Here is a 24,877-nt window from a genome sequence, read left to right on the forward strand (position 1 = left end):
AGTCACTGTGTCTGGGTCAGGTAAATCTGGAGTCAGGTTAGCCCCTGAGCACCCTATGGGATCAGCCGAGGTTACCCTTGAGTTTGCACCACAACTCAACTTGATGCTTTTGTCAGTCCTGTTTCCTTTCCTTCCCTTCCACTCTGTAATAAACATCTAGTAGGCCCTAACTTCCATTTCAGAGTATGTGTAACAGAGAACTCAGCTTGCCACAGCCATCCAGGCTAGATGGGGTTCACACATCATAGCAATAAGACTCTCAAAAAGATAATGTCTTCTAGACGGTTCCTTGGTTTTGTTTCTGTGGGTTTTTTTTTTTTTAAGTTTTTAAAGCTAAATTATCTGTTGTTTTGAATACTTTAAGTCAGATTTGCTCTTAATTGGTTTTGACTATTTTATATGTTTTTATGTAAGGAAAGCTGCTACTTAAAAAATCAAAACTTTGCCCATTGAGTTTGCCTGTGAAGATGAAGTATGTTACTGATAGTGGGTCAAAAATTATCAAGCCATTTTAAGGAAATCCTTTTCTATAAACCCTAACCCTAAACACTGTCACACTGAAATAGATTATTTTTCTCATCAGTTCCTAATTAAATTCTAGGATGGGTAAGAATGTGTTCTCATCATATTTCTTGTGTTAAGGTTTTTGCCTCTGAGCCCTCTCTTTGACATAGTTCCTATCATAGCATCTTTAGATGAGTACACAGTGACTGGGGATACACATTTATTTCTCCACCACATCTGGATGAATCCTGGATAAATCCTACTCTCTGATTTTTTTTTCTTATATGTCCTATCTATTTATTGCTGCTGGAATAAAAACAAAGCAAAACCAAAAATACATGGGAATGTCGGTCACCATGAAATCCATTTTCTAATGACTGTTACCTTCTCAAAGTTGTTAGTTAACACTTTTGTTTCAGTCGGCTGACTTCTACTCTCTTTGGTGACTATTGGAAGCTTTCAATTTTCCCTCATGCCTCCTATAAATTATTGCTTCTTCCTTCTCAGGAAGCAGCTGTGCCTTCTATTTCACTGTAAAATTTGGTCTATGACTGTCCCATGTCCTCCATCCATAGCCATGCCTCTCCCTAGTATTAGAGGCTTGGGATGTTCCTCTCTGTTAAATGCAAAATGTTTCACCTGTGTTCTTGTCCAAAATTCTGTTACAGTATTTACCCCTGCATCTTTGTGATGGTGTGCAAACACGATGGGTTTCTTATTCTTGCAAACTCTGTTCCTCCTCTTTCCTCTACCTCTTACTAGATATTGATAACACCCAAGATACTGGCAGGGGTTACATAGCAAGGATGATGGTATGCAGCCAGTGACTGCAGCAGAATTCACTGGACAGTCTGACAGACAGTGACAAGGAAGCCAAAAACAAGTGGAAGATAACTTAAATGTTTGTAGCCTACTTGCGAACTTGTTTTTCGAATCAACACACGAGACGGATGGCATTCAGGTGTGCAGCGTATTCCTATGCGTAATTCCCAGGACATTAATTTGTACACAGGAGTGATATTATTAGGGTAAATATAAATATCCTCCAATGTTTAATTACATCTTTCTCAAACACTGCTACTTCATATTTAATAATGAATTATTTGCACCAAACTTGGTATTGATCACATAGGAATGCTACGTACAACGCTGAGATGAGAACCATTGATTCAGACCAGTGGTTCTCAGTGTGTGACCAGCAGCATAGATGTCACCTGGGAACTTGTTAGAGATGCAAATTTCGTGCTGTACCCCAAACACACTGAACCAGAAAGTCCGGAACATAAGGCGGCAATCTGATGTACCCTAAAGTTTGACAACCACTGATCTAGATGCTAGAACAATATTTTTAAAGAAACCACTGCATTGCAAAGTCACGGTGGCAGGGTTAAAGTTGGGCCTAGAATATCTTTTTCCTAACTAAGTGATCTTGGGTGGCACGGTCTAGATAAATACTGCCTTGCATGCAGTCATTAATCAAATATATGTCAGTTGAATGACATAACTCAGATGATTCATTACTTCTTTTTTTCTTGTAACTAACATTTTTGAATTTTCATCTACTTGAAAAGAGAAAGTAGCAAACATTCGGTTGTATTCAATTGACCTTTTCTTTGCCCCAACGCAAATCAGTATATAGACAATAGACAATATCTATTTTTCTATGTGTAGACATTTTAAGTATATCTTTATTCTTATGGAGACAGAAGCACTGAGGGGAAATTAACAATATACACACCAATATTCATATTCTAGACTTGCACATACTTGCTACAAGGCCCTGAGACTTAAAACCTGAATGCCCTCATCCATGATTATAATTATAAAAATACTCTCTACAGAAGAAGAAACAGAGGCTTAAATTCAATAAGTAACATATCCAAAGTGACACAGATAGTGACAGAGCTGAAATGGAAACCTGGTAAGTGTGATACCATGCTCGTAGCCACTGTCTGTTATGACCCTAATAGAACTTATCTCATAAATTAAATAAGGTAATATGCAGAAAGATTTTGATATCTTTAACCACTAGTAGTATCATTGTTATTACTCCTAGGCCCACATGAAGAAGTCCCCAGGATTTCCACTAACTGGTTGCCTTGATACACTATAGCTCTGCATACCTCCTCCTGGAGCTATTACATACTTTCTTTTCCTCTGCTTTCCCCATTCAGGGAAGTCCTTGCCCCACTACAAAACGATGGAAAAGAATACAGCAGAAGCCATTATTTCCTGGCCTCTAAAACTATAATCACATCTCTCTCTTTTAAACTTAAATAATATCATTAGGGTCAATGGCATTATTTGTTTTATAATGCAGGCATATCCAGGGCATCTCTAACTATTAGAGAGAGCACAATTTCAATGAAAAAGTTACTATCACTCGACTTAGAAACAACCTGTGAGCTTCAATGCTATTTTCATAATTAACTTTCAGTAATAAATTACTAGCTGTGATCCTGCCACTTAGTGAAAGATTATTATGCCCCTGGCACTGTGATATATTTATTTTATATATCTTACCAACTGCACTGTTAGCTAGGTATTTTTATCCTCAGTTTGTAGATGAGAAGCCTGAGGATTAAAAATACTAAGTAATTTCTACAAGGCTATGCAGCTAGTGAATGTGAGGGTCAGGACTTAAACTGGGGTCTATATAACATCAGATCTGAGGCTTTTAATCACCTCTTCCCAAGCAACTGGGGTGGCTTAGCAAAATTCAAACGGCACACGCTGTGAAAGTGTGTCATAACTCTAATATTTTTCTCAAATGCTTTTAACCGTAACGTTCCATCAACTAGAAGATTCCATCTGCCTTGGGTAATTTACTGTAAAGACAATCAGATTTGAGCCTGAAATATGATCTTTTTGTTAGTCAGCTCATCCACAATCAATTTTCAGACACAAATTTTACCTAAAGCAGAAGTTTTGCAAACAGAAAGTAATATGCATCTCCTTGTGTTTTGATGTTTTTGTTTTACTCTACAACTTTGTTGACAGGTTATGTCAGTGAAAGTACCAGGAAGATAAATCAAATCAAATCAAAGAGAGGTTGATCCCAGAAGGAGCCACATCAGTTATTTAATTCTGCCTTTTCATTGTTACTGTTGTCAGGTGTCTGGCACTACAGGAAAAAATATTTCCAGCCATTTCAGGCAATGGGCCTTAGAAAGAGGCAATGCTGCAATCGAAGGGGATTATTAAACATGAGAAATCTCTAACGCAAACATTATTCAAAGAAGACAAATGTTTATTTTAAAATATTTCTGTGTTTCCTCAAACAAATGGAACTACCATATGATCCAGCATTCCCACTTGTGGGTATATATTCCAAGGAAATGAAAAGAGGATATCAGAGAGATGCCCACATGCCCATGTTCATTGCAGCATTAGTCACAATAGCAAAGATATGGAAACAACCCAAGTATCCATCAATGCATGAATGGATAAAGAAGATACACACACTAGAATACTATTCAGCCATGAAAAAGGAAATCCTGCCATTTGTGACAACATGGATGTGCCTTGAGGGGATTAGGCTAAGTGAAATAAGCCAGACAGAGAAAGACAAATACTGTATGGTCTCACTTATATGTGGAATCTTAAAAAAAGTCAAAGTCATAGAAATAGAAAGAAGAAAAGTGGTTGATAAGGGCTGGGATGTGTGGGTAGGGAAAATAGTGAGAGGTTGCTTAAAGGGTACAAACTGTCAGCTATGAGATGACTAAGATCTGAAGATCTAATGTATAACATGATGGTGACGATAGTTGATAAAACTGTATTGTCTAGATGAAATTTGCTAAGAGAGTAGAACTTCAAAGTTCTCACTAAAAAGAAAAAAAGAAGATAAATATGTGAGGTGGTGGATTGTTAACTACATGGGGGAATCCTTCCACAACGTATACATGTATCAAATCACCATAACGTACATTTTAAATATCTTATAGTTTTGTCAGTTATACCTCAACAAAGCTGAAAAAATATTTAGACAGTTGCAAGTATGAATTTGATTGGTATCTGAAAGTTAATAATTGCAAGGATTAACTTTGTAAGAAAAATATTTTAATGTGATTTTTTAGACACTTTTCTATTTTCTATTGGTGTCCTGCTAAGAATGATAAGGACCTCCTTCACATATAACATCCCTTCCTGTCCTTCTGTATCTTCCCCCAATGTTGATAATTATTTTAGTATTAGGTTGAATCATATGAAGTAGTCATTTTATAGAAAAAAATCATCACATATAGGCAGTTTCATATGGTTCAAACTATTTTATATTTTAGAAATAATATTTATAAATCTATATTTAATAAATAATATTCATAAATTTAAATGCTGTTCATAAATAATATTCATAAATTTATATTTAATGTTCTGTTTTCATTTTAACTTTCACCTCCTGACTTCAGTGAGCTATAAATTTAATTATACATTTTCAACTTTGTAATATTTCCAGTAGGTTTTGTCACCAAAGTTGGCCCTCCATCTTTTGTCTAAAGTTTGATTCTATGGTTGAAAACCATTAAGATTCATTTGCATTATAATAACTATATGAATATCATTCATTACAGAGTTGAGTATTGGCCTGGGAATCTATTTTTTTTGTTTGTTTGTTTTTTGCTACTCAAGTAATTAATTCATCTTGAATCTGGAATTCAAGGCAGACTCACCTAATTCTAATCACCATAAAAGCAAAAATTTTATAACAGTGGCTCGAGATGATGCATTGTAAATACTTTTGGAATGATGCAAAATAAAATGAAAAATAGTTCAAATTGAGCTTAACTGTATATAAGGATAGGTGATTTACAGATGATTGTTAATAAGCACATGTGCATTTAATCAAAAATATACAAGAAAAATTTTATATTATGCTACACCTGAATGTCAACAGAAATAAGAATGGTCTAGGATTGAGCAAACAGCTGGGGACAGTATGACTGAGATACCCATTTACACGACACTACAACGAGAAGCAAGAAAAGAAGGCAATAAGCTGGTTTTCTTTGCTGTGAGGATTTGAGTAAATCACTTGTTTTCTCTATGCTTTATTTTTTTCCTTTTTAAAAAGAAAGGTGCTATAAAAGAAAAAAAATGATACACTGGATTTCATCAAACTTAAAACTTTCACTCTGCAAATGATTTGTTTAAGAGATGAAATGACAAGCCACAGACGTGAAGAAAATACTTGCAAACCACATCAGATAAATGACTAGTACATAGATATTTAAAGTGCTCTCAAATCTCAACCTTGAAAAACAAAACAAGAACAAAAACACATTAGATAATGCACAAAAGACATAAAGAGACATTCCATGGAAGATTATATACAGATGCAAATAAGCACATATAATTATGTCTGATATTAGCCATTGGAGAAATGCAAATTAATGCCACAATGAGATATCACTACTAGAAGAATGGCTGAATTTTAGGATAAAAAAATAGCAATGGCATTGAAGTACAGATGTCACCTCATCCTACGTTCCCACATCCTTCTGCAGTTAAAGATGTGGAGAAACTGGATCATTCATACATTGCTGCTAAGTGTGCAAATTGGTACAGTCACTCAGAAAGATAGTTTAGCAGTTTCTTAAAAAAATAAACGTGCAACTAGCATATGACTCAACAATTACACTCTGGGCATGTATCCCAGATAAATGAAGACTTATGTTCACACAAAAAACTGTACACAAATGTTTATAGCAGTGTTGTTGGTTATGGTAACAATCTGAAAATAATCCAGATGTTAAGTAGAGTGTGGTTTATCCACACTATGGGTTACTACTCATCAATAAAAAGGAAAAAACTATTGCTACACACAATACAATGCATCTCAAGAGCATTAATACTGAGTGAAAGAAGCCAATCTCCAAAGGTCAAATACTGTATGATTTCAGTTATCGTACATTCTCAAAATGACAAAAATAAGTGATGCAAAACAAATGAATGGTTTCTAGTGGTTAGAGATGGTGTCTATCAAAAAAACACACAGACACACACAAGTTAAAATATAAATCAAGAGGCAGACCTTGGAACAGTCCTGTTTAAAATAGACTTGAAAAGGAAAAAAAGATAAAGATTTGGTGAGTCTTCCTAAAATTGAGATTGATAAATATGGATTAGAACTAAAAAGGAAGGAATAACAACACTGTTTTCCCAGACATTGTACAATTGGATTTAAATCCAGTCCCTAAAAAGTTAATACTTTAGCAAGTGTTATAAAACCTGAAAAGGCTTGGAAACGTGATGTTATACATGCTAAGACTGATAAACAGAAAACTAGAGACTGTTCAGTAATTCATGTGGGTACACTGAGAAAATGCTTCAGATTTCAAACTTGCATTATATTATAGCATAATTGCTAAGAAACTATGTTGTGGAATTTGTCAGGTTTGGGTTTAATTCAGAGCCATACCACATAATAATTGTGTGACCTGGGAAAGCTGTTTAATCAACCTAAGCCTTTATTTTCCTCATCTGTAAAATGGGGATGATGATAGTTGTCCTGAGGCTAATAATATAAGGCAGGCAAACCAATCAGCCTAGGGCCTGCCATAGCCTAATCACTCACTAAATGTGAACTCATGTTACTTTGCTACTACTTTCAGAAAAAAAGTTGGAAAACTTCATTCTAGCCACTATCAGAGCACCTTAAACTTCCCGTACTCTTAGCTGGTCCCAGAATCATTAAAAGCCATCCAGTTATTTAGCATGATAATTGTGTATTTGGGGAACTGCAGTGTGACTTTAAGCTCCAATGCGATACCACAAAGCAAGAGACTAGAAGATTTCAAGAAAAATTGTATTAGGCATGTCGCTCTTCACAAAACACTTAAGAAAACTGAACCCGTACAGTTAAAGTCTGAGCGACTTCATGGCTCAAAGAGGATTTCAGTCCTGAGAGTTTGTAATTATGCAGTTACAGAATTGTGTCTCAAAATTGAAATATATTAAAAATATATATATTTACAGTATAAATTCTTTTGGCCATCAAAAACTTCAATAGAAAAATCTTTAATATACAAACTGCAATCATGGCAGCATCCATGGAGCGTAACGGCAGACAGAGATAGCAGAAAAGGAGGCTGGGGTAGATAGGAATATATGAAAGGGAGAGGTATTCAGGTTCCTGAATTCTGCCTTTGCCCACACCATTCTTGTTTGTAAGAGCACTTGGTCTTACTACAGGGCATGTCAAAACATACAGAGATGGATGGGCCTTGAGGTCTTCACCAAGAAGACCAGAAGTAGAGCATGGTAGACCCCTCCAATTTTACACCCCACCTCCCATTCCATAATCTATGTAAATGCAGATCCAGTTAGGAGACAGCTGATCTTGAAGTCCTCATTCAAGAAAGCCTTCACGTCTGTGAGCAGGTGCTCTTGGTCATTAGTACTAATAAGAGAAAAGAGGCATGATGGCTTTCTGGCAAATCTACATGGTATGTAAAGAAAAAGAAAGTAGTACTCAGGTCACGAAGAATTCAGGTCTAAAGTATCTGCTTTTTTACAGGTCTGTGGAGTAGAAATGAAGTGGTCCTCTGGGTTAGGTTTGAGAGATCCCAAACATCTGCTCTTTCCTCAAGGACTGTCTTAGATAAAGGTTATAACCCCAAAGTCCTCCAGATGACACCCCACAGCTTTTGGGGAAGGCTGATTACCATCCTCCAGATATATCAGGAGATTGACTGAAGTCCCATCACAGCCCACTGCATGGGCCTGGATTCCCACAGTCAGATGATATCTATGGGCTTCCTGGGCAGAGGATTGGGTGTGCAGCTACAGAGGCTCAGGTCCTGGATAGGAAGGTAGCCCTGTGGGCAAGGGAGCTCAGTGGTCCTCCAGCTTGTCCATTTGTTGTCCCAGCCAATATGAAAACTGTGTTTCATCCATACCATGAAATACTACTAAGGAGTGAAAAGGAACAAGCTATTGATAAACACAACTACTTGGATGAATCTAGGGTTGGTGGCCAAGAGGTTCCACTGGAAGGAAAGTCCAGCTTTAGGGTGGGTTCTCCTGAAGCTCAGAGATGGTGTACTTGCTGTTGACCTTGAGATGAACTCCTTTCCATGGTGGTAGATGTGGTGTTCAGGACCATGGTCACAACCATGGCATCAGACTGTGGGCTGAGGGACAGGTTAGGAACGTCAGATCAAAAACCAAATATGCATCTCACTTCTGGGACAGGACCAACCAGATTAAATAGAATTTAATCTAACTCCTCACTCTCTTCTGAGCAAACACAATGGTCCTTTAGCCAGACCCTCCTCTAAGGCCTCATCATACTTAAAGCCATTTATTAACCTGGAAGGGGCTGTGGAGAAAACTTAAGGTTCTCCGTGCCTGGAAGGTTCGTACTGACAACCTAACACTCACTTGTCAGTCTGGAGCTGAGACCACGCTGTGTTTGGACTTAATGATGGATCTGTACAGTCTATATTGGGAAGATGGCATCTTCCTCATGCACTTCTGAATCCCTTTTGCACAGAATAAAACTACAATGTATATTTTTTCAAAAAAGACAATAGTGCACATCTCAGGGTAAACAAGGTCTGATTCGGATCATATGAACACAACTAGCAGATATATTAATCAAATGCTGAATGATACTGATGAAAAATTCAGAGATAATATCTCATAGGTAGGTTCGGGTGACGTCTTAAGTTATATGAACTGGTTACTATAGTGTTGGGCGCATCTGCAGAACACCATTAAGGAAAAATTTCAGGCCTTAGGCAATTTTAGCAATAACAGTTATAACTAACACAAACAGCAGTGAGCGATGACACTTTCCCATCCTTGTATAATGGATTTCGAATGGAGAAATGAAGATTACTCAGAAAACCACAGGCCTGAAAAAAAAAAATCTCACCTCAGTGACAAAGGGGTCAAATTGCTACTGCATTATATTGCCTCTACTTTTTGTTCAGTTAATAGTGTGTTTGTTATTCAATAAGAAAGAGCTATTAGTTGGAACTTAATTACAATTGATTTGAGCCACATTAATACGGTTTTATTTAGAATTTATTATTTTATACAAAATAGCTTTAAAATGATTGTTTAAAATGGTTGTTCTAATGTCACAGACTTGGTCATTTTGCAAGAATAATGTTACTACTGAGCTAATAAAAAAAGCAGTTTAAACTTTCCGAAACTCCTTTGCAGTTGCTATATTCATCTCTCTGTGGGTATAATTATGTATCCATACTATACCATATAAGTATAATTTCTTTCTTTTAAACACTTTGACTCAATTTTTTGGCATTAAATTCAAAATATAAAAGAAGTACTTGTGTTTCTGACTATGATAGAATGGCATGTAGTGGACTAACGTTCCTTCTGATAACGTTTAGAAAAGCTGGGTAAATATAAACAAACAAGCAAATAAACAAATCTCTGTCTAAAGAAGAGTTCCAATTATCATACTAAGTAAAGCAAGTCAGAGAAAGACAAATATCATATGATATTACTTATATGTGGACTCTAAAGAAATGATACAAATGAACTTATTTACAAAACAGAAACAGACTCACAGACTTAGAAAACGAACTTATGGTTACCAAAGGGGAAAGGTGGCAGGGAGGGATAAATTAGGAGGTTGGGATTAACATATACACACTGCTACATATAAGATAGATAATCAATAAGGACCTAGTGAATAGCACAAGGAACTCTACTCAGTACTCTGTAATAACCTATATTGGAAAAGAATCTTAAAAAGAATGGATATATGTATATGTATAACTGAATCACTTTGCTGTTTACCTGAAACTAACACAGCATTGTAAATCAACTGTATTCCAATATAAAATAATTTAAAAAAAAAAAATCAACTTAAAGAAAAAAAGAGTTGCAGAGCTGACTAGGATTTGAGGAGCCAATATCTCAGTTAGGGAGAAACCACAGAGAGATGACCTGACCTTCTAAAAACCACATTTCCCCTCAATGCATCTGCCAAGGCAAATACAAGTTTCTCATGTCCTGGTAAGAAGGGAGACAGATGGAAGTGAGTCTCACACTCAGCAGCAATTTTCTCAAAGCATTTGTTAAAATCTTAAGCTTTGCAGGAAAATAAGTAAGACACTTAACAGAAAGCTGCTGAAATTTAGAGTATTCATCAATCTCGCAAAAATGCAGAGGAAAAAGTCATATTCAGGAACCTTCAAGGAGAAGTGATCTATTAAATAGCCAAGGTTCTCAGACCCTGGGGTCTTATAACAACAGGGTCAACCAGGGGTTTATGGGCTTGCAAAGTCTGAAATTAGCCTCTCATCAGCTTAGGTTCTGGTTGGAGTAAGATGTTTACTCCCATTTTATCTGCCTGCCAGAGGATAGATAAAGCTATTAAAAATATCCAGATTACAGCACAGAGAGCAAAAATGTATGGAAATACATTAAAAGAAGAATTAAAAGAATACTAGAAATATGGCACAGACTAAAAAGGAAAAAAAAAGGTGTAACTGGAGGTGTTAAGGGGGAAAAAAGGTAGGTGCAAAACTACCTATGAAGAGATAATGACCAAGAATTTTCCAAAACTGATATGAAGCCATATTTAAGAAATGTTCCAAACGCCAAGCAGCAGAAGTCCAAAGAGATCACTTTGGTACATGATTGTAAAGCTACTGAAAACAAAAGACTAAAAGAAAACATAAAAGCAACCAAAAACAAAGAACACATTGCCCTCAAAAGAGCCACAATCAGACTGACGGCTGACGTTTCAGCAGAAATGATAGAAGTCAAAAGTCAATTGAGTGGCATAAGGTACTGGAAGAAAATAATTTCTAATCTAGAATACTATAACCAATGGAAATAACTTTAAAAGTGAGATCAAATAAAAACATTTTTAATCAAACAAAAACTGAGAAAAATTTTTGCCAACATACTGACACTAAACATGCTGAAGAGAGCTCTTGGTTGCCCACAGAGGCATGGCGGTGCTACAAGGAACAGAGGGCATCTAAAGACATCAGGTGTAGCATCTGCAATTATAAAAATAAAGAAGAAAACCAAAATTTAAAAATAAAACAGATTTATAATTGTTCTTGAAAAAAATTTAAAAATTAAATCTATCCAGCTCAGCCCACCCTTCCACCAAATGCGTGTATGTCAGCGTGTATCAAATTTTATTTTTTAAAAGATCAATATACTGTCCCTCAAGTTTATTTCCACTTTCTTCTGTGATAAGAAAGAAAGACGACTATAGCTCATCAATAGTCAGGTAAATGTTTTGCATTGGTTGGTCTTACACATATATGTCAAATAATTGGCAAACACTTTCAAAGTACTGCTGTGAATTTTAAGAAAATAAACTGAAAGTATTTGCTGTATGAATTAAAATTAAAGGGTTAAACTCTTTTTAAAATGAATGAGTAGTTATGATTAATAAATCAGTAGTATATCTTAAGTATTTTGTTATTTCAGACGAGACATTTAAAATATTCATATAGATCTTTATAGTGAATTCATATAATATTTATCCTTATGATTATGGTCAGCATTTATTTTAGTGTAAAACACAAACATGGCCAGAAATCCCAGCACCATCATGTAATGACTTTCCCCTCATAATGGAGCAGAGCATACAACTGACCATTTTTCTTAAACACAATAGTTTAAACGTGCCCCTTGTATACCAAGAAAGAATGTAACAATGTGAAATTTCCTTTCTTAAAATCCTTTGCTTAAGTCCTTCTTGATATGAAATTTTCTTAAATAAATTAGAAAGAAACTTTTATCTCTAACCTAAAGAAAAGAAACTTAACAAGAGTATTTTATCAGAAGTCATGATTCATTAGAGGTTGCAATTAAGTTTCACCATGAACACAGAACCTTACCACAATTTTATAAATGTTCAGAGAAATAAATGTTCATCATACTTGCCATCTACATATGGAAGTACCCTGATCTGGTAGAGGCAGCAGGGAATGTTGGTTCCTAGACGGCCATTTCTCTGTCATCAGCCTCCCGTCTATGAGGGAGCAACCTTAAACACAGGACCAATTAGACAATTGAAGATGCTCATCTGTAGATATGAGGACGGATGGAGTGCAAACAGTAGATATTACTGAATGCTGCACTGGAAGTGAACCGAAGGGTATATGAAACCCTTTGAGCTGTCACTGTCTTTGTTATACCTGTATATCCATTTCATTATGATTCAAATCAAAATAAATTCTGGCAGACTCTGAAACACTCCTAGAAGCTATTGAATACCGATGCATTCTATGAGCAGAGGTTATCTTTAATCACATTAAATAATTGACACATAATCCTTATATATTTTTATAGATGAGAAGATCTTGACTCATAAGATAGTAGTTCAGTTTTCAAATAACTCTCTTTAAATAAACTGAAACGAATCAAGGTTATATGGTTCAAATATACCTAAGTTATTCAACAGTGGATCATTTCAAATAATTTGTTGGAAAAAAAGTGGTAATTTTAATACTTAATTGTTCCCAATATTTCAATTATAACAATGTAATAACTAGTAAGAAAATATTTAAGAAGATTAGAAAGTTAGGTTTTAAGATCTGGTTTTAGTGATTCACTGTTAAGTACAACTGACAAAAGCAGTTTTTGTTCCTCAGGTTAAATTTTTTGATATTTTATATGTTGGGAAAAATTCTTTATCATAATCACTATTATAATGAAATGTTTTCTCATTAAGCCTTCTTTTATTCACGAAAGGGCAAAATCACTTGCTGGTTCACTCTGTTCCACGAATATGCTGGAGTGCTAAATGAAAATACACGGTTCAGTTCTCTAAGTAGTTTGCACGTTACAAATCAGAATGTTAAGCTGCGAGGTTAAAATGAACCAGATAAGCAAATAAGCCTTTTCCTTCTGCCAACATTTTCTTTTTATACAGCACATACAGAGAGACATATCTTTTTTTTTTTTTATAGATACAAAGCTCTTTAATATCCTACAGAGCAATAATAACCCGAATATTTGAGTGTTCTTTAAAAATATTTTTTTCTCTTTAATTGTAGAGGCTATTAGAGGCTTAGAGACAGGCACTCTGATTATTTCACATGATAACTCTCAGACAATAAAAACTTCTGGTAGAGTGGATAGTCCTAGGGATGTACTCCCCCAAACATGATTCTAAAAACATGAATGTAGTTCAGTGTACTCCCCTTTTTGTTCCCAATATTTAAGACCATGAGGTAGATGGTCTATTTCGAGGCCTTCAATACATGCTCAGCTCTAGACAGAAGAGCTTCCTAGAAACACTAACAGTGGATACTGAGAACTCTTAGATGATTCTAGGATGGGTTCACCCATCTAAGAATATCTGGAGCCAAAGTTTTTTATGTACCAAGGCAAAGGGATAGGGGGTGAGGATCCAAGTCAAGATATCCCTAGCTCTAAAACTGGCTTCTTCTCTCAGGTTTGCTTCATTGGTTCAAAGGGCCATTGGGCAACGTGTGGCTGTATCACCATAAATGCATCAAGAGTTTGGAAAACAATTTATCTCCTAAACTACATCACCTTTGAATGGTAATTCAGTAATATCTATATATAAAAGGAAAGCACCATCTTTAACAGTGTCAATAATACTATTTAAATTTAACATGAATTTCTGGTTGGAAACGCTAAGCCCTACTCTTATAGAAAACAATAATTGGAGGCAAGGAAGATGCATTTGGATTTCTTCCAACATGACCTGATGTTATTTTTTTTTAATTCCAAATGCAGACTATATTTATTTTAGCATGACTTGTTATTTTCTTAATAAGTTTTCTATTTCTATGAGAAGAGATCAGGTGACAATACAACAGCAAAACATCTACAAGATAACAGGGGACACTAGAACGTGTTAAGAGGCTTATGAGAATCCTCTTTGGAAATCTTAAACAAAAAGGTAATATGTGCCTCTCTGTATGCTCACCATCTAGTAGAGTGATTGCCATGCGTTAAATAAGTCCTTCATGAAGCATTCTATATGTGTGTATATGTATCATATATGTATATAGTCTTTTAAAAAATCATTTGGTAGGATTTGAGCATTTGCTTAAAAAAAGACTTTTGAATTAGATGAACTTCCAAGTCATTCATTACATATCTAACATTTCTACAGGGACACTAATACATTGGCAAAAAACTTCTGTTGTCTTTTATAGGCTACTTTACCCTCTTTGCTAACAATTTTTATCTCCCTGTCTCTGACAATTACTCTGTAAGCATCATCTTAAGAACTCACCCCCAGGAGCAATCTCCCACTCTTTATCATTCTGTACTATTTATATAGCATTATATATAGCTATATGTACAGGTTTACATATATACATATACAGTCCATACAGATGGAGATATATATAATTTATGCTTAATTAATGAATTTAAATGCAGGTTTTAAGGGCTGGTATATGTTTAAATGCAAATATATATATATATATATATTTCCACACAGTTAAACGAATCCCAACATTGCTTGTCAAACTACAACTATCACAGAAGAGAATTCATTTAAAGTGTAGCCGTCAATGTGATCTTCAGGGTATACAGCTTAAAGATTTTATGTAAAGAGATCTTTACATAAAATGATACCCATGCTTCACAAACAGTAGGGATGATTATATATAAAGCATGATGGATTCTCCATCCTCACTCAGTGTACACTATGCATCACGCCTGTCCTTTCATCCTTCCATCATATTTGGGGGGATTCATATTGGTATGTGACCAGCTCCTTGAAAGAACAGCATATTAAAATACAGAGGTTGAGCTGACAACAGTCACCCGTGCATTCATTTATTCCATTCTCCCATTCAAAAAGCATATGTTGAACACTAATTATCCTAATTCTGTGAAAATGAAAATTATGATCCAATGAGCTATGAACTATTATCCTGGTATGCACAGGGCACTAGCTTACACAATTGTGTTGTTTCTCCACTGTCATGTAGAGGTAAAATATATTAAAAGTGTAGCAGACTACCTGAACACTGTTCATAAACTTTCATTTGTAAGAATTTTACTCTTAATGAAGTAGAATAAAAAGACTAAAGATACACCAACCACCCTCCAAAAAATAAAAGCTCATGCCACCCACAGTTGGACATCATATACTGTCAAGGTTTTGACATGAATTTTTAGCTTAATTTACCAAATCTAATCACACCAAAGAAGTCTCTGACTTTCTTTAGTTCAGTAGGTATTCCTGAGGAATACTTGTTTTGTCCTCTTTCAACTCTAATCACACTTCTCATGGTGTAATAGAACTAAAACTCCCTCCTAAGAATTTCAGCACAGCACCACTTAAACTAAAGCACATTAATAATATAATTGGTTATATAAATCCCGTGAAAATGAGCATTATAGAGTCACTAGTTGACTGAAAGTTATGTCCATTGAATAATGGCGGGTTATGTTTATAACATAGGAAGTAATATGGTACTCACTATATCACATAAGTGCAAAGTTATCATTATAATGGCTTCATTAGTTAAATAAATATGCTCACAATTCAGCAATGGAATTATAAAACTGAAATAAATTAAGTATGCTTAATTGCAAAAGCATAATATTTTTGTCAGTCTAAGTCACTTAAAAACTCACACATTTTCTGAGCATTCTCTGGGTTTCTTAAAGGAGTTTACTGTCTAGTTCAGGAGATATACCTCTACCCATCTGCAAGGCAGAATATAACAAGGGTTTTGCTTGTGTTTATATGCGCGACACCTGGAGACATAAAGGAAACTTTCAAGGAGACAGTGATATTGAGCTAGGTTTTGGTACCTGGAGACATTTTGACAGGAAGCAATAGGGGAAAAGTTATTCTGTACAGACGGAGCTTTGCCAGCAAATGCGAAGATGAAGGTCTCATTTGTGAGTCACTCATCTGTTTATTCAATTATTCATTTACTAATATTCAAACAATATCTACTGAATGGATATCACTTCAGTGCTAATTTTTGTAATGGTATGACATATATTCAAAAAAGTTATTTCCTCAATTTTGACATCAATAGGTTTTTGGATTTAAGCACATTGGCTTTAAATTCAGGTGTAGGTTTAAAAAACAAAACCCATGGCAAGTTTGTTAAAATGTGCCACCAGCTGACAGATATCTTCCTGGATGCATGAAAGAGCGTTCCCCTCATTAAGTACCAAGGGACATGCAAAATAATTAAGAAATTAAAATGAAAACAAAACAAACACTTGTCTAGAAATTTCATATAACACTGATAAGGTGCAATATAAACCTGTCTTAACATGACTGTGTTTTGTACAATGACATTTTATCAACAGCCTGCAGATGTTCTAAAGTTTTGAATGACAATTTTTTATTTAGAAATTATAATCTCATGACTATTTTAAAATGTATTACCTTGAGTGCTATCCATGAAAATAAGCCTTTTTTTCTTTCCACGTATGTTACATTTAGATTCGAGAGTAAGAAAGGAAATAATTTTAAGAAACTAGCCTGAGCTGAGTAGCTCATCTCCTGCCTCTGCTTCCAAACCCATGGATCTTTACTTGAGTATTGTTTCAGCGGCTTCCCTGGTGGTGCAGTGGTTGAGAATCTGCCTGCCAATGCAGCGGACATAGGTTCGAGCCCTGGTCTGGGAAGATACCACATGCCGCGGAGCAACTGGGCCCGTGAGCCACAACTACTGAGCCTGCGCGTCTGGAGCCCGTGCTCCGCAACAAGAGAGGCCGCGATAGTGAGAGGCCCCCGCACCGCGATGAAGAGTGGCCCCCGCTTGCCGCAACTAGAGAAAAGCCCTCGCACGAAAAAAAAGACCCAACACAGCCAAAAATAAATAAACAATTTTTTTTAAAAAAAGAGTATTGTTTCAAATTCTAGCCTCATAATGGGGGTCTAGCCTCATAATTATGTCCCAGTGTTATAACATTTGAAAAATTAAAGCAATAAATGGCTGCAAGAATCCAATGAGTTTATGGATCTTGTTAAAAGATTACTAATTTTATTTTGGAGACCATAAGAATCAAGTAAAAAGAGTATTGGCTTTAGACTCAAGTAGACATGGGTTCAAATCCTGACTCTACCATAAAGCAACTTTGTGATTTTTTTTTTTTTTTTTAGTAATTTAGTCTTTTCAGATTCTTTAAAAGGTAGTAATAATACCTTAGTGTTAGGCTAGATGTGAAGATAAACGTGAGAAAAAAATTTTTTTTCTAAGTTTCTAGCATAGCTCCTGGCATACCTTAAGTACCCATAAATAATGGCCCCCTCTCTCTTTTTCCTCCTTTCCTTTTTTCATAATAGTTCCTGTTTTCCGGTCTTAAGTAAAATTTTCTCTTGATAATATTTGTTCAAGGAATGACTTATGGTAACTTTTTCAACAGATTTCAAAAACATAGCAAACTACAGGCAGAGTGTAACGAATGCACATCTGATTCATTACATTTCACTTGCCATTTCTGAAAAAGAATGCAGTATGCTAGATAAAGCCATCAAGCCACATTTTTAAATTAACGTTTTACTTAACATTTCTAATTTTATGAATAAAACTGTGCCCATGTGTCATCTGTTGCTTCTCAAGAAGCCGTTACTCAGTGACACTGCTGTGTTTCAAAGGAAATATTTTTATAAGGATTGACAAAACGTACACTAATATTAATGGGATATCAGTTAAAAGAAAAGATCAAGTACTGAAGCTATTGTCTCTTTTTTATAACCTGTTTAAGTGAAACTGAACTTTCAGAGGGATCACTGAGATTTTTTAAAAATTTAAGTATGTCAGTACATTTACTGAATAGTTCATGGAACAATGTAGTTTTAAATTGATACATTTTCAACGCATGTGTCTTTAATTTTCAGTTTCACAAATGAAGAGCTTCTTCTCCTAAATGTATTTTTTCATCCTAGCGTATTTTGGTAGTACTAATGTTCTCAGAGATCAGGTCTATATTTGTACTGATTAAAAAGATACAGCTATGATATTACATCCCTGATCAAAATATTCTCAAATCTCTTAAAATATTAAGGTCTCAATGCATCTTGGAGGATTAGAACTAGAAAACATAAGGAGAAGAAAGATAGTTCTAAAGCAGTTTTTCATCACAACTAGATAGAAGCAAATGTCCAATTTAAGGTGGGTTGAATTAACAAGTTTTAATGTTTATTTGGTATGAGTATGTGTTGTGAGGCATGATGAAGCATGAATTAGGTGAAAAGACAAGGTTTTTGTTCTGAGTTGTCTCTTCATCATTTTTAGTAAGAACCAAAATGCTTATGGTGGGTTTTCCATAGATATTAAAGAGGTGAGTAAACTAGTTTCAGTTTGGCCCAGACAGTACAACGTGGGAGGAAAAGATGCACATTAGAATCTGATCTCATAAAATGTTCAGCAATTATGATTTTGAAAAAAGAAAAGTTAATAGTTTATTATATTTCCCTTCATCTAGCTTGTTTTTAAAAATAAACCAGGCACATTTTCATAAGAAAATATTCAGTCCACAGTTTTACTTTCCTAGCTAGTGTTTAGCATTTCTTCTATACCTTTATTTACAAAATCCTTTATCTCTTGGAGCACTGATATTCACGATATTAACTACTGAACAAAAGTATGCATGTCTTTATTTTTGTTCCAATATATGAATTAATTAGAAAAGGCAGATTGTCAGTTTTCAGTTGCTAAATATAATGTGGATAACCTGAATTGCCATAAATTATCCTGGCAATTAAACACACAGGCATAAAACTATGACAATATTTTCTACAATATATTTGTGAAACTATTTTCAATTCAGTGGGGTTAATCAGTGCATCTCTAGAGGTTATTATTATACTTCAATAATAATTTATCACATTTATAATAGGATTTAAGTTTAAAAGTTTGAAATGTATGTACTGAACACGATATTCAAATTCCCCTAATCAGAAAGAATAAAAGCAATGTCTGGTGTTTCCTACTTATATAAAGTATGAGTTAATAAAGGTTATCTTATGTGGAAAGTTATTTGATGTCTTACCATTTTAATAATCAAAGTGGCCATAAAATTCATATAGAACTTTAATTTTCTCAAGGTTTTCTCTCTGCATTTTGAACTTGACTTTACAGGAATAACTGCCACAGAAAAATAAATAATGTAAAAATTACAAAATGTTAAAGCTTATAAGTAATGGAAAATTTATTCCACCTCTTATATCTGTGAGAATGACCATTAAGCGAGTAAATTGAAACTTACTTTTCAAAACCCAAGATTTTCAGAGTTAATATTTGACGGGATTTACTAAAGAGACATGTTTCTTTTATCTGTTGAGCTGAGATAGATTATGCTTTGATGAATGCCCATGTTCCTTTAAGCTCTTACCTAAGTGGAAGAACTTTTCTAAATTTGCAATTACAAATCTTCTTGCTATGCCTTAAACTGTCTGCCTACCTAACTATATATTCATTCACTCAATGAATATTAAGTACATCTTATGTATCAATTTCATTAACCTGTTAGTACTTCTCCTTGTGTGTAAATTTCTTGGCACTTCACTCCACAACGGCAAGCTTAGCAGGGTAGCTGAGCTCTGATCAGCTCTACTGAAAGGGTCTCCAGCTCTGTGGTCTCATTCATGAACAATGAAAGTGCTTGCTTTCTTTCTACCTGTACTAACCATCCATTAATTCAAGACATTTGCATAAAATACTTTGATAAAGCCAATTTAACTTCTACCAACATACTGATTTGCATTAACTGCATTAATTTATAAATATAGTTTTTAAAGTGCTTCTTTAGCAATATCTTACTAAATTTTGATTCTAATATTAGAACTGCTAGTTATCCCTTTATCTTATTGATTCTTTGCCTTCCATACTTAAAAGAGAGGTGTTTCTTGGTCTACTGTCCGGGTAAACAGAAGTAGGTATTACAAATCTAAGTTTAAATAGCCAACCATAACACAGTGATGACGATTTCAATGTTTTAACATATCCACCCACTCTTACTCTCCCTAATTCAGAATTTAAAAAAAACAAAACAAACACAACAAACTCTAGCTAACCTTTTCTCTTAAAGAATTTGTAATACGTTTTGTGCAGCAATTACCGTAATAGGAAATCCAGAAAGTATATGAGAATGGAATTTTTTTTTTTCAGTGTTACAAGTCTGTTTTAAATTTCCTTTTAATAAAACAAGTAAAACTTGCTTCTGTCTCTTCCTGCTCCCTTGGCTTGGTGCTTACTCAGAGTAAGCGACCTGCTGCATTTTTCCCCTGTGGATATTAACCGCGAAGGGCCACCCTAAGAAACCATGTGAACAGGATTACACCGTAGTGGATACAGCATAGTGAATACAGACAAGACACGGGAGCTCCCTTGTCTCAATCTCTCCCAACCGTCCATCCCCTTCCAGTATTCTCTAGTTACCTCATCACAAAAGGCAGCTGAGTTCTCAGCTAGAACAACAAGTTGTGCAGCAAACCTCAGTGATTCAGCCAAGTAGCAAACAGGGTCATTGGCTTAGTTGGAATTTCAGTTGCCAAGCAAACTAGGAATCCCTAGCCTGGGTCCAGCGACACGGATAAGTGTTTCTGTTTTTTGATGGAGAATGAAAATGACGCAGAGTATAATTGATCGACAGGATATTGATAACTATCCTTTCTTCACTACCCCAGTTTAGGTACCAGAATCTAAGGGCTCACTTATATACGCCCAGGGGCCACCAAGATCTCCATTTTCCCTAAATGCATAAAAGGCTAAAAACAGCCTTCTTTCCCAGCTCCATGTCGTGGCTGCTGCTGCTTTGAGTACCATATAAGTCACACTGGGGGTTCACGCTTTGCCCTCTCCCCGGCTTTAAAGCCGGCTGCGGTGAAAGGCTGAGAACTCCAGCTCAGCCCGGGTCCACCACAGAAAGCTTCACGGACCCAGTCCCAAGCCTTAAAGAGAAACCGTGCAGCCGGAGCCTCTTGAACTCGTAACCCCCCAGGGATGTCCGCCTCCCAAGAGAGAGCCGGCTTCCCAGGCAGCTTGAGAAACTTAACCGAGATCCCAGACAGCAGGCGAGGTATAGCTCGGGTCAAATGGAGCTCTGAGGCGACACCCTCTTTACCTGCAAAGTTGCAATCTTCTGGCTGAAGAGGGATCGAGTCAAGGTCGGCGGCGCGGGTGCTTTCGCCGGGTGAGAGCACGCCCGGCAAATTCCAGCGGGATTTCCTTAGTCTCCGCCGAGTTTTGGAGCATTCCAAGGAAAACGCACGAAGCTGGAGCCCACGCAGCTGGCACCGAACTGGGCGGAGTGAGGATGCTACGAGAGTGATGCCATGGGAGGCGGGGGAGGGGAGGCCCTGGCGGGGGAGGTGAGCTCCGGGGGAGGAGAACCTCGCCCACCCCCGCCCTTACGGACCCCTCCGGATAAAGTTAGCGTTCCCACGGCTGTCAGCCGATGAACCCAGAGGAAGGCACCCCTCCCTCCATCTCCGCCGGCTTCCTGACTCGGGGTCCGTACAGACCGGGTTCGGAAGGGACCGCTCGCGAAGATGCGCGTCCCACGCACCGCTCTGCCTGGCGGTGGATGGGACCCGCGCGAGGGCGGGACCCCGGCTCGGCTGCCCAGGAATACCCTCCGCCTCCCGGGGCCAAATGTTTGGGGTGAGCCAAGTGTTTGGGGGCAGGCGAGCTCACCACGAACCAGCGGTCATCCAGCCCGGTCGGTGGCCAGAACCCACCCAGTGATCCTGGAGGCGAGCCAGACACACCTCCAGGCTCCGGGCGAGCTCTGCAGGCTGCGCGACTCCAGTTGGCGTCAGGACCCGGCTTCTGCGCACCCTGCTCCCACCCTAGTAAACAAGCCCCCGGGCGGCAGGTCGCCTGACTTGAAAAAGTAACCGCCACCCTCACCCCGTAACTCTCAACGCTTCTCCCACTCTGGCTCTTCTGGGGTCCCGGCACCCGCTCTCCCGTCCTCAAGGTGTCAGACTTCCCCTGCAAGAGCAGGCCGTCTGCGGCTTGCTACTAGTGTCAACAGTGGAGACAGTCGCAATGAATAAATGACGAGGCAGCATTCCACCCACCCTCATCCAGCTCTGGCTTTGCAACAGGCATAGGAAATCAGTTAAGTTTCCAAATATTAACTAAAACCCCAAACGCGCACCAGCCTAGGAGCGCGAAGTTCGGTGGCTTCAGGTGGGATGTATTGGGAGACAGACAGAGACAGAGAGAGAGAGATGCTCCCATCAGCGTACTGAGATTTCAGGATAAAAGTTATCTTTTGGCAATCACTTTCATGGTCACACCTGAGAATAAAAGCAAAGTGTTTAGAGGAAAATGATATATATCGGCAAAGTTGGCAATAACTTACTTGCTTGCCACTGCGACGCGGTGGTTCCCAGCTTGTCACTCACGGAGGCTTGGTTGGTCACGACCCAGGGACTGGAGAGTCCATTTGTAAAACAGAGAGTGGCGTCCACGCGGAATCTTAGCTAGCGATTAGCGATTACCCGACTTGACACCCTCGGGTTCTACTTGATTCCTATTATCTTCCTAAAGCCCTGGGGTGTGCTGCTGGTCGCCCGTTGCGTCCCAGCAGATGCCTGCTCCAGCTTCGCGCTTGTGCAACAGATGAGTGGCAACCCTTTCTCCCTGTCCCAGCCACACGCGTCGTTACACCTTCTGGGAATCAGTGCTCTGGCGACTGCGGGGAGGACCAGTTTCTGCCCAGGAAATATTCCCCCAAGGGAGTCAAGGATAGGCGGGACCCCTACGCAGACTCCAAAGTGCAACGTTAGAGAATTTCCGTCTTGGCTGTCTTTTATATTTTCCTCCTAAGTTCACAAGAGTTGAGGGGTTTTTTGCTTGTTTGTTTTCTTTTTCTTTTTGAGTACTTACATGAGTAAAGAGGATATTGCTAGAGATCACCCCCTGGGGTGATGTGCATGCTGCTTTTTTTAAAAAATCACTTTTCTTATTTCTAAACTTTTCTTTCTCTCTAGCTTACGGCTCTTCTCATGGGTTTATCTCAAGCCCAGGCTTGACCCCTGTTGCAAATTTCTAGGTCATCTCCTACAGATACTGAGGTACACAGAAGCAAATGTGGTTCCTATAATATCTCTCCAGAAAATAATTAAAGGCGCAAACAACAAAGGGATTCCTTTCTTTCCTCGAATCTCTCTCTTTTCACTTCTTTACCACAAAAGTACTTTAACATTTTTAAACAGTTTGTAAAATGTTTTATGTTAAACAATGACATTTATGACATATGCAGGAACACATGTATCTGTAGACACGGTAATGAACTTCATAATAAATACAAATCTACTTTCTGCCTAACAAGGGAGGGGGAGGACAGTATACATGAAAATCTATTTTATGCAATGGAGCAGTAAATATTTTTGTATTTTTTCATGAAACAACTTATATTCCCATTAATTATTAGTAATTAAAATGTTTTAATGCCTAAGAAACAAAAGTGAAGCTGAAGTTTATTAAGGTAATATTTTGTCTCAGCCTGATAAACAAAAGCCTACATATTTAAGTGTGTGTCTTTGAAAATAAACCCGTAACAGAATTCCGCATACTAAGATGAGTGTATGCCTTTGTAATACATTTAAAAATACATGCAAAAGAAAGTGGGTCAGTGACGACACATACCCATTAAAGGCTGAGAACTTTCCTTTGCAACCTTAGCCTCTGTACCAAATTATATGCCTGCTCCGGCCTCTCTCAGGATATGTTCTTTATAACAAATGCCATCTCTGTCATGACGCTGGTGAGACGCATTTGGTCAATTTCCCTAATTTGGCAGTTTTTCCGTAAAAAATGTGCCTGTGAATCTACCATAAATACCAAACCAGAAAGGAACAGCGAGGACAACCATCTGAGTAGGCTGTGTTTCCATGGGATGAGGAATGTTCTATCGATCCCTGAGCCTCATTTGCAACACTTTCACCTGCTTATTGATTGCTGACCTCATGCCACCTGCTAAAATGATTAACGCTTACAAGAAAGTTATTTGAAATCTCTATTTAAACAACACTGAACTGTGTATACTACAGTCATTAGCAATAGAAGGACAATTCGCTTTTGTTTAAATTTTAAAATACAAAGGTGACATCATTCCACAAGCTGGCATTCCACTTAAAATGCAATTCACCGAAGTCACAGAAATTTACAATAAAAGGTCAAATGGTTACTTGAAATTTCTTTTTAGTATCTTAGTCAGAAAAACAAGAAAGTGCTCATTTTGAAATTAGCAAGAGATAATTGAGTGACCCCAGAAATGATAGAGGTGAAACTATTCTCTACAATGCCTATTTATTCATAGCTAAAATGTATCATGGAACTGGAATTACAATTGTTTCAGGAACTTTCAACTTCTTTCTAAAAATTATTCTTCCACTTTGGAGTTGATTAGTAACATGTGAAGAACTTTCTTCCAAAGCTGCTGTATCTCGGAC

The 24,877-nt window shown here is 37.0% G+C and overlaps 1 protein-coding gene across 1 annotated transcript in view; it reads right to left on the minus strand.

Moving 5' to 3' along the window:
- Positions 1-21,613, minus strand: part of TRPC4 (transient receptor potential cation channel subfamily C member 4) — a 164,850-nt gene extending 143,237 nt beyond the window's left edge. Inside the window, exon 1 of the mRNA XM_068526460.1 lies at positions 21,535-21,613. The gene's annotated coding sequence lies outside the window, so the exon portion shown is untranslated. The remainder of the gene's footprint in view (positions 1-21,534) is intronic.
- Positions 21,614-24,877: the final 3,264 nt, after the last annotated feature.

This window comes from Eschrichtius robustus, chromosome 18 (genome assembly GCF_028021215.1).
Source record: "Eschrichtius robustus isolate mEscRob2 chromosome 18, mEscRob2.pri, whole genome shotgun sequence".
Classification (NCBI taxonomy): domain Eukaryota; kingdom Metazoa; phylum Chordata; class Mammalia; order Artiodactyla; family Eschrichtiidae; genus Eschrichtius; species Eschrichtius robustus.